We start from the raw sequence: 13,680 nt of genomic DNA, 5'->3' as shown, positions 1-13,680 counted from the left end.
AAAAGAAACTTGCACAACCGAGGACGCATGCGAAGGAGAGCAGGAACCTTTTATTTCAACCATTTTTTGTCCACCGTGCTTTCGATGAATGTCTTGCCAGAGGCCACAAAAGAGAGCGCTACAGCTGGGAGACACCAACTTTAGGGTTTGCATGTGGCGTTTGCAGTCAAGATGTCAGTGTTGCCTCTCCTCGCCAAATTTTAGATCATCATCATCATTAGCCTGGTTTCGCCCACTGCAAGGCAAAAGCCTCTCCCATACTTCTCCAACTACCCCGGTCATGTACTAATTGTGGCCATGTTGTCCCTGCAAACTTTTTAAAATCTCATCCGCCCACCTAACTTTCTGCCTTTATGCTTCCTTTCCCTTGGAATCGAGTGCGTAACCCTTAATGACCATCGGTTATCTTCCCTCCTCATTAGATGTCCTGCCCATGCCCATTTCTTTTTCTTGCTTTCAACTAAGATATCATTAACCCGCATTTGTTCCCTCACCCAATCAGCTCTATTCTTATCCCTTAACGTTGCACCTATCATTCTTCTTTCCATAGCTCGCTGTGTCGTCCTCAGTTTAAGTACAACCCTTTTCGTAAGCCTCCAGGTTTCTGCCCTGTAGGTGAGTACTGGTAAGACACAGCTGTTATATACTTTTCTCTTGAGGGATAGTGGCAACCTGCTGTTCATGATCTGAGAATGCCTGCCAAACGCACCCCAGCCCATTCTTATTCTTCTGATTATTTCAGTCTCATGATCCGGATCCGCGGTCACTCCCTGTCCTAAGTAAATGTATTCCCTTACCACTTCCAGTGCCTCACTACTTATCGTAAACTGCTGTTCTCTTCCGAGACTGTTAAACATTACTTTAGTTTAAATAAATTTTAAATAAATGGTGTGATCTATTGGAGACCAAGGTGACAAATTCACAAACACACCCAAAGCAGCACTACTATGCAGCAAGAAATTTGCGAGCTGATTGGAATCTATTTTTTTTATTTCTAACATAGTCATGAATATCCAGCCGAAATGACAGAGCACCCTAGCAGAGGCAATATTTCTAAAGGGCAACTTCCGTCTGTGTAACACTACAAGCAACTCTATGGTTCAGGAACCTGAAAGCCTCTCAGCGCTGTTTATAAATCACCTGCTGGCATTACGTAATTTGTCAACTGGCTGATGACAAAAAAAAAAGAAAAGCTGCATCCCTTGTCCTTCAGGGCTCCTTCCCTTTGTGGCAGGACATGTGGCTGATGAGGTAGTGCTCCCGCAAGAAGGTTGCACTGCAGTGCACGCAGGGAAAGGGATGCTTCACTGTGTGACAGCGCACGTGCCGATAAAGGATGGAACTGCTAACGAATGCGTCTGGGCACAGGTGGCACTTGTAGTAACGCTCGCCTGTGTGGCTGCGCACGTGCCGTTTGAGGGCGAAACGGCGAGAGAATGCAGCCGGACACAGGTGGCACTTGAAGGGGCGCTCGCCTGTGTGTGTGCGCAAGTGTTCCATCATGTATGTCTTGTCAGTAGTCCTGTAAGCACACAGCTGGCACGAATACAGCCGGCCACGCATTGACACAAGCAACTGATCTTGCACCAGGGACCTCGATGACAAGGAACCTGCAAAGTCACAAAGAGCCTGAGAAGGCAATGCATATAATGCATCACACACATGATGGAACTAAAGTACTACACCTGGCCATCAAAAAAAGATTGCCATGATAGTAGAAAACATACATGAAAAATCTTGGGACTACTCCAACCACGTGTTACTGTTGTGGCAATAGTGCAATGATGGCAGTACATCTCTCACACAAGTTTCTATCTCTCTATACATAAATAACTATGCTGTATGTGTACAAACTCCTGGTAGCAAAGCACAAAGGTTGAACTTGCACGTGCAATTTTCCTATCATGCCTAAATAGTAAAATTACTCTATGTATTTAACGCTGCATTGCACACTCTCCTATTAAACTAGAATGACACTTTTGTCGCATCACAATTCGGCAGAACAAAAGCGTCAACTGATGGTTGAACACATCATCATCAATTGTTTTCCCTTAAGGACCCCTTTCAGGGTATTGTATAAGGGGAGGGGGGACAAATGCATCAATAAACATTATGGTCATTATTATACAAATGGTTAACTTGTTTATACAATGGTAAACAGAACTTAGTATACATGCTAGAAGATGATGAGCAAGAAAAAATAAGAACAAAACAAAAAAGGTACAAACCGGCCGTAAAAAAAAGAAAGGTAGATGTTAAGAGTCAACAGCACAGTAGTGGTAAGTCAAGGGTTTAAAAAACATGACAATAGGTGCCTAAATTTATCTCAATCACTTTCATTTACTATACTGTCAGGTAGCACATTCCACAATTCAATAACAGTAAGAAAGGTTTGTTGAAGGCATTAGAGGAACCATGCAGATGTTGTAGACTCAGGTTGTTAAACAGATGGCGAGAAGTGCAGTTGGGTGGAAGTAGAATAGTGTTCCTGTGGTGGCGGGAAATTATAATACAGTTTGTGCAAAAGGGAAAGTTGTGAAATCTTCCTACAAAGTGTTAGACTAGGAATGCTGAGGGATGATTTAATGCTACTTGTATGCCAGTCATAGCTTGAAGTGATGAAAGTGACCAACATCACATGAAGCATATGAAATTAAATATAAATGAGAATGAAATAAAATAATATGCGACAAAACTAAAAACACATGAAACTAAGAAAAACGACCACAGCATTTTTAGAGGTTAGAATAGCACGATGTTAACTAGTGAAGGAGAATACACCAGACATTGAACAAAGGATTGTGTGTGTCTACTAATGCACTGTATACATTTCCTGCAATTGTATTTTTATTGTTTCAATCATGGCAATATGCCACTACAGAATGCTGAAAGTAATTTATTCACCAATTACTGTTTGTGGTCACTGACACCATCATGCGCACACATGAAAAGATAACTCACCATATCACTTTACATAACTCATTACCCTGAATGCATACAATCGCTGTATGTAGAGCAAAGATTTGGCAAGCTATCTTGATATGCCTACATAATCAAATTACTTTGTGTAACATTTCCTTCGTGCAGTGAAAATTAAATGCGACTGCAAACTGTTGAGGCAAGTTAGCTACAATTAATATGTTTCAGCAACACTTCCACATAAATGTGCACTCTGTTGAACAGATCTGTGAAAACAGATACAATTCCATCCCGTGTGTTACCTTGAACAAACTACATTCTCTACCAGTACATTGCAGTGGCTCTTTTCTTTAGCTCTATGATTACAACTTTGTCATTGCAATAAAAGATGTTCTTTTTACCACGATTCCAATGGACACATAAAAGCAGCAAAGAAATGTGCAGTTTTACTTTTTGCAACCTAACGAACCAGAGGCGTCAGTCAGCAAACACAGTCGCATCACCGTCACACAGTTAAACCAATAACAAATCAAACTGCTATGCTGTATTGCAGGGCAAACAGGCCGATGCTGTCCAAAAAGCTGGTGCAACTCATTTCTGAAAAAGTCTAAAGCACAAGTCTTCCTGGATGCACTGTAGTAGGCATGGACACATCTGTAATACAGAGATCACTGTTAAAGTCGGCACGAGGAATATTTTTATTAGGACGAGAATACCGTTTTTTTTTTTTCTGAATACAAATTTCTATTCACTCACAGTGGCCCCTCCTCGAAACACTGTCTCAACATATTTCTCACGGCACTCATTTAGCAGATTACAAATGTGATAGGTCAGGAGTTTTTAGGGCTTTTCTACAGTAACTGAATGCGACACCCGATAAGTATGTTACTCAATCCCCAAGAAAAATGGCCGTAAAACAAGAATGAGCTGCTACACTGTTGTCCGCATTTATTTCAGTTACGACTTTCCTTACTTTGCGACGTGTTAGAAAGTGCAGAAGAACAAAATGAACTTGCAATGTTGCAATGCAAGAGGCCGCAACACCAGGTACATCGTACACGAAAACATCATAAAGCTTCCGCACAATGCTCTCTAAAAAAAAATTGTCTGTAACCATTGAAAACAAGGTTAGTGTTAATACCCATTTTCCGGAGTATAACATGATGCAAACCACAGCATGTGCAAACATATATCAGTGCACTGACAACAAAAGCCTATAGAACATATCTGTAGACCTAACAAGCGATGAAATATAAATGTTGAAACACAACTATGTTAACAATAAAGGCGTGAATGTTCAGACATAAGGGCAGGCTAGCACTTTCTCCCCCTACATTAATGATATTTAGTTGGGTCAATAAGGTCTATACAGCCACTCCACGAAACCTTTTTTTATTTGTGTTATAAGTGTACATTTAATATCATGCATTTCTTCTGTTTTCATATTCCGAGTCCTTTTTAGAATCTTTTTTTTTTTTTTACAGAAAATGTAACCGCATGCAACAAACGGTCCACACAGGTTGGTTGAGCAGCGTCACAAGTTACCTCCACCAGTATGTTGTCTGGGACTGTCTGCACTCATCGAAAATTAGTTAAGGCTCAATTACTTACACAATATTCAAGCATTCAGTGCAATTTTTGTGCATTGGTATACTATGCACTTGTCCAGCCTACGAAAATAAAGATAGAAAAAAACACTTTAGATTTGCTAAATCAATCATTTTGAACTAGAAGACCAGAATTGCTGTCGCTTCCCTATAGGCACACCATGAGCATCGAATACCTGTGCCAGATGGGCAAATTTACTGACACTTTGAGCGAGTGAAGTTTGCCACATGATGTCATTTTCGCTGCTTCGTTGAAACCCCATTAACAAAATCAATCGTCACAATCCCATAGAAGACAGCATTGTATCCATGGCAAGCTGAGTAAGAATGGCAACTTCGATTGCAGATGTTTACTTACGGCATGGTGACACTTGCAACTATTGAAACCACAATAAAAATTAGTTTCAGAACTTGTGTGTACACTGCTCTGAGTATGGTTTTATTCATTTTTGAAGCACTGATATTGAGGTAACAGACTTTGACATAACGAAGCGAGTTCGATGAATGCACAAGCCAGTGAGTGCATTCTACAGCGAGTGCAAGTAAACCATGCCGTGTGACAGCCTGCGAGCAAAACTAATGTCGAAGTGAACTCTCTCAAAGTGACACTACATTTGCCCGTCTCACTGGGGTACAATTCACAAGGGAAACGATAATAGCCTGCTGCTGTACTGTTACTGTTATAACAAGGCTACCTATTTCATCTCTGTTTAGTCGCCTTCCTCTTAGTTGTTTTTTTTTTCTCAGTAGTTTCTATCTTCGGCTAATCTTTCATTAAGCATCAGGCCTTCGCCCTGCAGTGGACATAAAAATAGGCTGATTATGAAGATAATTCGCCATAGGGTGAAGCATTGCAAGAGACAGCATTTTAGCGATGTGCTGATACAACAAACAATGCAATAACATTCTAAGAATATGCAGGGGTGAAATGCTGGCTCAGGACAGCACATGAGGCAACTTCTGCTGCAAAGCAGAAACAGTGCTCTGGCAGCTGTCGGGTGTCTTACAATGCTGGCGTGATGAGGAGCATAGCCACGAGGGCTGCAGGCATTTCACCTTCATGGTGCACGAGATGAGACCAAAGGAGAACCGTCAGCGTTCGCAACATGAAGCCTGCTGCCCATTCTGCTCCGACACGACCCTACAGTGTCATATGCAAAGAACTGCAAAGCAGGAATGCAAGTGCACACAATTGCTCGTACAACCAGCAGAAGGCAAGGGTGTGTCCACTTGGCTTCGTTTTTGCAGCCATATACACTGCACACAGAGCACAGCCGTGGCACCTTGAGTGTCCAAATCATTGTGACTACAATAAAAATTTCGAAAAAAAAATTCAACACGCCCTACCGGAAAGTGAAGTTAGTTCTGCTGCCGCTAGATGGCGCTAGCTTCTTTTCCGTCCACAGTGCTCAGGCCAGTGGCATTTTGCCTCTAGAGAAGGGAGCCCTGTTTGGGTCAGCGCTGGTCAGGGAAGATAAGCGGGCATCTGAGGTTTACCACAGCGTTATCTTATTGCGCCTCTCTTGCCCTCTGCTACAGTTGCAGATACAATAAGAACCTTTAGCAGGCTGTCATCGACCTGATTTGTGCAAGGGTCACAGCCAGCCAAGATTCTAGAAAAACGAGTGCAGCCATTACATGAGTATGTACGGTAATTACTGAAAGCCATAGCAACCTGTCGCACCTCCATACCAAGAGGTTGAATTGGTCATTTACATCGATGTCTACATGTCATAGCATTACATGTCATAATATTTATGCAGTTTTTAAACCTTACAGGCCAGATAGTCACATAATAAGGCTATGTTTTTTGGTAAACATATGATTTTGATATGCCATGTAAAGTGAACGACCATAAACATTTGCATCAAAATTTATTGTTGGGAGCTGCTGATAATGATGTGAGACAAAGTTTAACATCAACAGCCCAGCACTTTCAAAACAGAGGCACCCATCAGCCAAACAAGAACTAATGCTATTAAAAGAGTTCTACAATGCCAAGCCAATGCCCACTGAACTAAAACAGAAAAGGCAAGAAGTAAAAAAGCAAGGTAGCATGCATGAGGACTTGTGTAGACGGAGTTTGTCGCACACGCTTCTGCACTAATTCATTCATAGCTACTTGGAGCAGGTGGCATTATTTACACTCAAATGTTTTGCACAAATTATCAAGAACTCAGTTATGCAAAGAACGGTCAGTACTGCTGGCCACAAACACACAATTTAAGGGATATAATTCTTCTCCAACAGCAATGGTGATGAACGAAATGCTCGAGCCTATTATCTGCAGTCATTCAAATGCAAACAACAGTGTGTGTGGTTTTTGCAGGACACGTGGCAAAAGGCAAAGAGTGCAGAGCTGTACGAAGAACTCTAGCGTGTCACAAAAACTGCTGATGGCTGTGCTTGTGACATATCCCAGCTGGTTACACGTGTTCGTGCCCTATGGTTTTTGTTGAGTTGCACACACACACACAAAAAAAATCATGCACACTGTGGTTCACATTTGAATGACAGAGAGTACACTACGATGCACAGAGGCAGGTGCCTAGCCAGAGCAGGTGCACCACAATGCAAACAGGATTGCCAAGACGTCATAGTAAACATTACGAATGCTGGTATATAGGGTCACGAGACGTCTTTGAATAGCCACTTCGGCCTTTCTGTCTACATCTACATAAGGGCACAAAAGATGCCACAATGGATGGCTCCATTACTAGAGGATCTTTACCACTGCAGTAGATGTACCACTTCACAAGTACCACTACTACTATTTTACCAATCCTTTATCAGTACAATTCATCAGTACAGTGAACGCTGTACAGCATTAAGCCTACATGCGCTCCTGTGTGAGAAGCATTTACTTTACATCTTTACTTTTTCTTTCTTATTGTTATTTGCTTTCGTTTTACCTTCCATTGCAACAAAAATGAGAAGCAGTGATTGGAGGGCTGCAAAGCCGAGTCGGCAAAGCCCAGGCCTGTATCCTTGCAGTCGTCACGCTGCGGCCACTGCAGTGGATGAACTAGGCAAGTTCACAGATGGTAACACAGGCTCATGCATACGTTTTGCCCTTTTTTGTATTATTCATTGCATGCATTTAGCTGCATATTGTTACAAATAAAGGTTTTATCGTATTTGTAAAAAACGTGTTGAGGCACAGTAAGCACAGTCATACAACATGTGTTGGTGTCGACCAGTGAACCAGGTGCTCACCGAAAAGAAAACAAAAAACTGCAAGCTCGACACAAATAATTTTCTATCAAGGAAAAGTTGGTGAAAGGTCACAACCTGGACCTGGAGAAGGCAATCGACACTGGCGCATCTCCCCAAGGAAATCAGTGCTACGGACCCTTTTGACATAAAGATGTCTTATTAAATTGGTCAAACTAATTCACGGATTCCAAGAGAGACGAACACATTCAGTATTGGGGTAAAACAAAGAAATAACACCAAGAACTGTACAAAATGCCCCAGTTGCTGTCAGGCTGGCTCCTATAAAAGTTAGGGTGAAGTGGGCATTCTCTGTGCTAAAATATGCTTCATCTGCCCAAAACTTCAAATTGCTTGCCCAGCGATCAAAAATGGCTGTGTGACACTAGTATTATGTTCTGTATGGTCGCTGTGTGGTCCCCAGCTTCCCTAAAATATTTTATTGCGAGAGCAATGATATAGACATTTAAGGCGGATTTCCGCCGGGATCGTGGATGTGGGCCGTATGTGCAAGGAAAATCCGAAAAGGTTGGTGGCTTGATGTAGCGTCTTCATACGTTTGTGTGTGTGGACGGGAGGGGGACGGTGCACTTTTGCGCATGCCCTATCTTGGGAGTAATTGCAGATCAAAGGGTGGGCAACACGAGATAGCTGATGGCTTCGTGTGCGCTATGTTCCCACGGGCCCGGTTCACGTTGAAGCAAGAGGCAGCACAAACAACAATTTAATTTGCTCGCCGCTTCCTCCGCTCTTCATCCCGTCACGTCAGCGTCCCGATAGCGATCAGTGTTCATCGAGCAATATGTATTCATGTTTGCCTGTGCGAGTGTCACGCCATGCTTGCCAATTTAGTTAGAGAGCGAATGTTAACAGCAGTTCATACGGCCGATAAAATAATAGCATTAGAAAATTCATACAGCTAACTTGCTACTGCAATCAAGGATTTCTCCCGGACGAAACTGTGACTTTTTTATCCTTCGAGTTATATTAGTGAGGATAGGATGTATTCATAACACACTTTCCTACTAATTATATGAGCTAACATCAAGTAATGTGCAATAATGTGCACCAAAATCTATCGTGCACCACATTTTGATAAGAAATGAGTAGCATATGCCTCCAATTTTTGTAATCACGAAAGAAATTAAACCTGCATACGTTACCTTCACACAAGGGAAATAAATTATACACACAGTGAATATCGTCGACACTCGGCTACTTGACCGTCTATGCACAACACGACACTATTCCGCAAACATCGCGACCGGAGTTGCGGCCCGCGCCTCAACTATCACTTCGCCAGCTGGTCCGGCGACGTACGTAAGTCTCTGGAACGTCAAAACCATGTTGTCGTCAGCTGAATATCTCAAACCACTGTTTTGAATTAGTTTTATAATGAAAGTGGCGCGTTGCCGTCGACAAGCGAACCGAATAAGTGTTCTGCTCTGCCTCGTGATGCGCTGACGGTGGGCTGTTGACAACGCCGCGTGTGCGATTTCGATTTTGTATCTGATTGCGACGTGCAGGCAATGTTCGCACACATTTTCTTGAAGAAAGTAGGAAATAGGGTAAATGAGCTGCCATACATAATCTGGCACTGCCTAGCATATGTGATTAATTCATTTGTATTTGTCTGCAAATTTTTTTCTTATGTCACAAAAGCAACCAAGACATTTTCTCAACGTATATTGAATTCTTTATTCCTTTCCAGACTCTTCTGCATGAGTGGCGAGACACTTCAAAGCTTTCGCGCGCGCGCGCGCGTGTGTGTGCAAAAATCCAAATACGTAGTACATTCATTAGGCACCCCTGAAATGCCCATGTGTTGTCTTTTCTTTTTTTCCGAACCTAGCTGCAGTCTTATAGCTTGCAAGTAAATAAACATTTATTTATTTATTATGACTTGTAGTAGCACCGAGAAAATAAATAAAAAGCTAGAATGCCCACAGTAGCATTGGAAGGGGATTAAAGACGAATGACAAAACTATTTGGAAGCATTGTTTCAAACTATTTATTGTCAATCAACGACAATGTGCGAAGGAAAATCTGCAGACAAAAAAGAATGAATTAATTGCATATCGAAGGTAATTCTAGATGATGCATAGCAGTTTACCTACCGCATCTACCTGAGCACGTCTCGCTTTTTTCAGGAAAATGGGTACAAACGTACCAACATTGACTGCGCGCCGCAAATAGATACGAAACCGAAACCGCACCCACAGCGTTTTCAACAGCCTATAGTCAGTGCATCACGAGACGTTGTTCCCTGCACGTGTAAAAACACGTTTGCGGTTGGCTTGACGACGGCGACGCGCTAGTTTCATTCCGTAATTCGTTCGAAAGAGTGACTTGAGATACTAAGCTACATGGTTTTGACGTTCTTGCGTGCATCACCGGACGAACTCGCGAAGTGGACAGTTGAGTCTGGTTAGGGCTTGGGCCACAACCTTGGTCGCGACGTTCGCAGTATCGTTGCAATAAGTGTGGAATGTCAAACACAATGGACGGCGCACGGACGACGTCGTGTTGTGCATCAACCATCAAGTATAACCGAGTGTCGACGTGGACATTGTGCGATACGATTTTTGTCCTGTGGGGGTAACGTATGCACGTTTTATTTTACAGCTAAGCTGTTAGCCTCAACTTGGGCGGCATTTTTGTGGCGTGCCCACCCGAAAACCGCTAGCTGGAGAAGAGGTTGGAGTTTCCGCGCAACAGAATTTTGTTTTCTCGTATATCCGAATTGCGATCCGGTGCCATCATGTCAGTAGGTTGCGTGTAAGTCGTGCATTACAAATTTTGTGACATAGCTTACTTTGAGAAATTCAATTAGTTCAGTAACGCGCTTGCGCGAGGCGGAGGGCCTACAAGAATGAGGATGTATGCTGCACTTCCGCACACGTGCGTGCCCGCATGACGAACGTGTGCATACAATGTATCTGTCCTTGATGCGTGGGCGCTCTGCACGTTGCATCCGTAATCGACATTATGGAAAGCACTGTTCAACAACAGTACCGCCAACAACAGTACCGCCGCGGCAGCTGGAAAAGGGGTTTGCGCGTAACATAATTAAGTTTTCTCGTATATTGGAATTACAATCCCATGCTATCATGTCTGTAGGTTGTGCGTAAGCCGTACTTAAGAATCTTCTGACACATTTTATTTTTAAAGTTCAGTTAGTTCAATAATGCGCTTGCACAAGGCGGAAGGCCTACAAGAATGAGGATGGACCTCAAATGGCAGCCGGAAAAAAGCTTTGCCTTTCAGGTTATGCGTAACAGAGTTGTGTTTTCTCGTATATTCATATTACAATCTGAAGCTATCAGGTCTGCAGCTTGTGTGTAGGTTGTACATTATGCATAAATTTCTGACGCAACTTAATTTTAGACATTAATTTAGTCAATAAGGCACAATGTGGTGGACAACCCAGAATCGAAAAGGCAGAGAAGCGAGTGGAACACAAAATCATCCCCCAGCCTCAAAAAAATGCGAATGAGCAAGTCTGGCATCGAAACGATGCTCATTGTCTTTTTCGACGCCCAAGGAATTGAGTTTGAGTTTGAGTCAATTTTGAGTTTGCACTGCAGGGGGAAACTGTCAACTCAGCCTTTTACCTGGAGGTGCCCAAGAGGTTGAAACGCCAGGTCGCGCCCGTGGGGGCTAACATCAAAGACGCGGTCAAGCTCCACCATGACAATGCCCACAGCCACATGTCCTTCGTTGTTACCAACTTCCTGGCCTGAAGCAACACCGCGGTGGTACCCCATCCCCCTTACAGTCCCAACTTGGCTCGCTGTGGCTTTTTTTTTGTTTCCCTGACTGAAGAGAGCGCTGAAAGGAAAGCATTGGGAGACCGTGGAAAACGTCCATAAGCATGTTACAGCGTTCCCGAGAGACATTCCCAACGAGTACTTTCAGGTTGCCTTCCAGGCGTGGCAGACATGTCTTCGCAAGTGTATTGTTGCAGGGGAAGGGTAACGTAACAGGAAGGTAATAAATTTGCAGGCGTAGGGAGGGACCTTCATCTTGCTGAAGTAGATTGGTGATGAGTATTATTTCTGGAAATAGGACTCTTGCTTCCTATTAAATTGTCAAATGGAATCGCGATGCATGTTTTATTTTGCCATAGGTGCTGTTAAAGAACACGTCTAGTCATAATTTTTTAAGAACAGCAGCTTACATTTTAAGCCCAAGAATATTTTGCTGCAGTTTTAGGGCAGCTGTAGCAGTAAATGTAATAGCTGTAGTTTGTAACACTGGAGCTATCATTAATTGAAGCATCTGGGGATGCTATATTTCAACAAGGCTTGTTACTGGGCTAGTTTTCTTGGCTAGGTGCTATATTTCTTTTCACCTTATTCTTGCAAAGTGTTTGCCTTTTTAGACCATATGCTAACCATATGCTAATATATGCTAGACCAGACCATATGCTAATGGTGTGCATTCTCTTTTTCTTATATCTCTGCTGCTGTGAACATGGCTTATTTTCATTAATGTCTGTAGTATATTTTACGAGTACGCACTGTAGGACTGTATTATTTGTTTTGCTGTTGTCTTCTCCTTCCTTTAGTTTTGCTTATAGTTATCGTCTTTTCTTTCTCTATATGTACATGGCTGTTTTTGTGAAAAGCCTGTTGCTAAAATTGTTCAACGCTGCCAGTTAGCACCGTAAATAATCTTCCTTTCTGTACACAGCTGAAGGACTCCTGCAGTGCCATTTTAAGGTCACCATATCTGCTCTAGACCTATTCTCAGCTGTAATAGAGCATGGAGCAAAAAAAAATATCAATATTGACCCACATAAAACCGAAGTTATCCATCAGAGAAAATTCCAAATTCGAACAAAGTGAGGGTTACCCTCCACTCTAATTTTTGCGACGTTAAGTGCACATTTAACTCTTCCATGCAACATATGACATCACGCAATAGCAGGAGGGCATTAGGGGAAGCTGGCAAACTGCAGTTGCCAAGCCTGCTCATGGTGTTTCCCCAGTACTCGCAGTTAGGCAGCATGTGGTCAAATCTCGAAGGCCATGGCATCACTGTGATGGTTGCAACAGCTTCCACATGGTGACCATTGCCCGGCATGTGATGCATCGTTCGCATGGTTGCAACCGCTTGCCCATGGCTTTGCGATAGCTAAAATACCGTAAGATCTTGTTAAACGAAACCTCAAGGGACCGGATAAATGCATTGCGGTTAACAGGAGTTCCGTTTACTGAGAAAGATATGCAGAAAGGCAGCAATATATGTCATACACTTTCATAACAGTGGCAGATATCTTAAGCGTGAGGAAGTGAATGTAGCAGCTATTTTGTTCTCATGTTTTGGGCATGGTCGACGGCTGCTGGATCTATTTTGAGGAGGTGCTGCCGACATAACAAAGCAAAAGCATTGTTCTTGCTGCTCCAGTTGGCGGCCTGAATAACACGGGCTCGTGCAGAAGGAGTCCATATTTTCAAACAGCGCGCTATAAGGTGTCTGAAATTTCTGTTGTTCTTATTTTGGCCGCCTATAGGGCGAGTGATGGTGCTGCAAGGTGTTCCAGGTCAGAACATGATGAGCATTAAATGTCTATCAATTTCACCACGTCCTAGGGAAGGCTTTTTGAATAGAAGAAAGGTGAAGCCAGAAAAATTACTTCGAATTATGCCTCCTCCTGAAAAAATTCTTTAGAGCTTGCTTCTGTTCCGTGTACAGAAAGTTGCAAAAGTTTTGGTTCCAATTGATGAAAGTTTTTTTTTTGTGTGTGTAACCAAATACAAAAGCAACCAATTCAATGGTTGTTGTTCTGCTTAAGCTGCAATTCTGTTTAAGTGGGTTCCGAGGTTATGCTATAGTTGTAAAACCTGATGCTGTAGACTTTCGCAGTACTTGCATTATCGTGTAAACAAGATGGCACATTACTTTTTTAACCAATCATCACAGTGGCACTCTCTTT

The 13,680-nt window shown here is 42.7% G+C and overlaps 2 long non-coding RNA genes across 3 annotated transcripts in view; one reads left to right on the top strand and one right to left on the bottom strand.

Annotated features, from left to right (window-relative positions):
• Positions 1–966: 966 nt before the first annotated feature.
• LOC139061197 (uncharacterized) lies at positions 967–9,182 on the bottom strand. The gene is made up of 2 exons (XR_011515256.1): positions 8,903–9,182; positions 967–1,610 (listed from the first exon to the last, which is right to left on the bottom strand). It is a non-coding gene; the product is annotated as an uncharacterized lncRNA (long non-coding RNA).
• An 842-nt stretch (positions 9,183–10,024) lies between these two features.
• LOC139061192 (uncharacterized) overlaps positions 10,025–13,680 on the top strand; it is a 34,566-nt gene continuing 30,910 nt past the window's right edge. For both annotated transcript variants that reach the window (XR_011515253.1, XR_011515254.1), the window contains exon 1: positions 10,025–10,337. This is a non-coding gene — a long non-coding RNA (uncharacterized lncRNA). The remainder of the gene's footprint in view (positions 10,338–13,680) is intronic.

The sequence above is a fragment of the Dermacentor albipictus genome, chromosome 6 (genome assembly GCF_038994185.2).
Source record: "Dermacentor albipictus isolate Rhodes 1998 colony chromosome 6, USDA_Dalb.pri_finalv2, whole genome shotgun sequence".
NCBI classification, from domain to species: Eukaryota; Metazoa; Arthropoda; class Arachnida; order Ixodida; family Ixodidae; genus Dermacentor; species Dermacentor albipictus.
The sequence above is the reverse complement of the archived record's forward strand: the minus strand, read 5'-3'. Positions and strand labels throughout refer to the sequence as shown.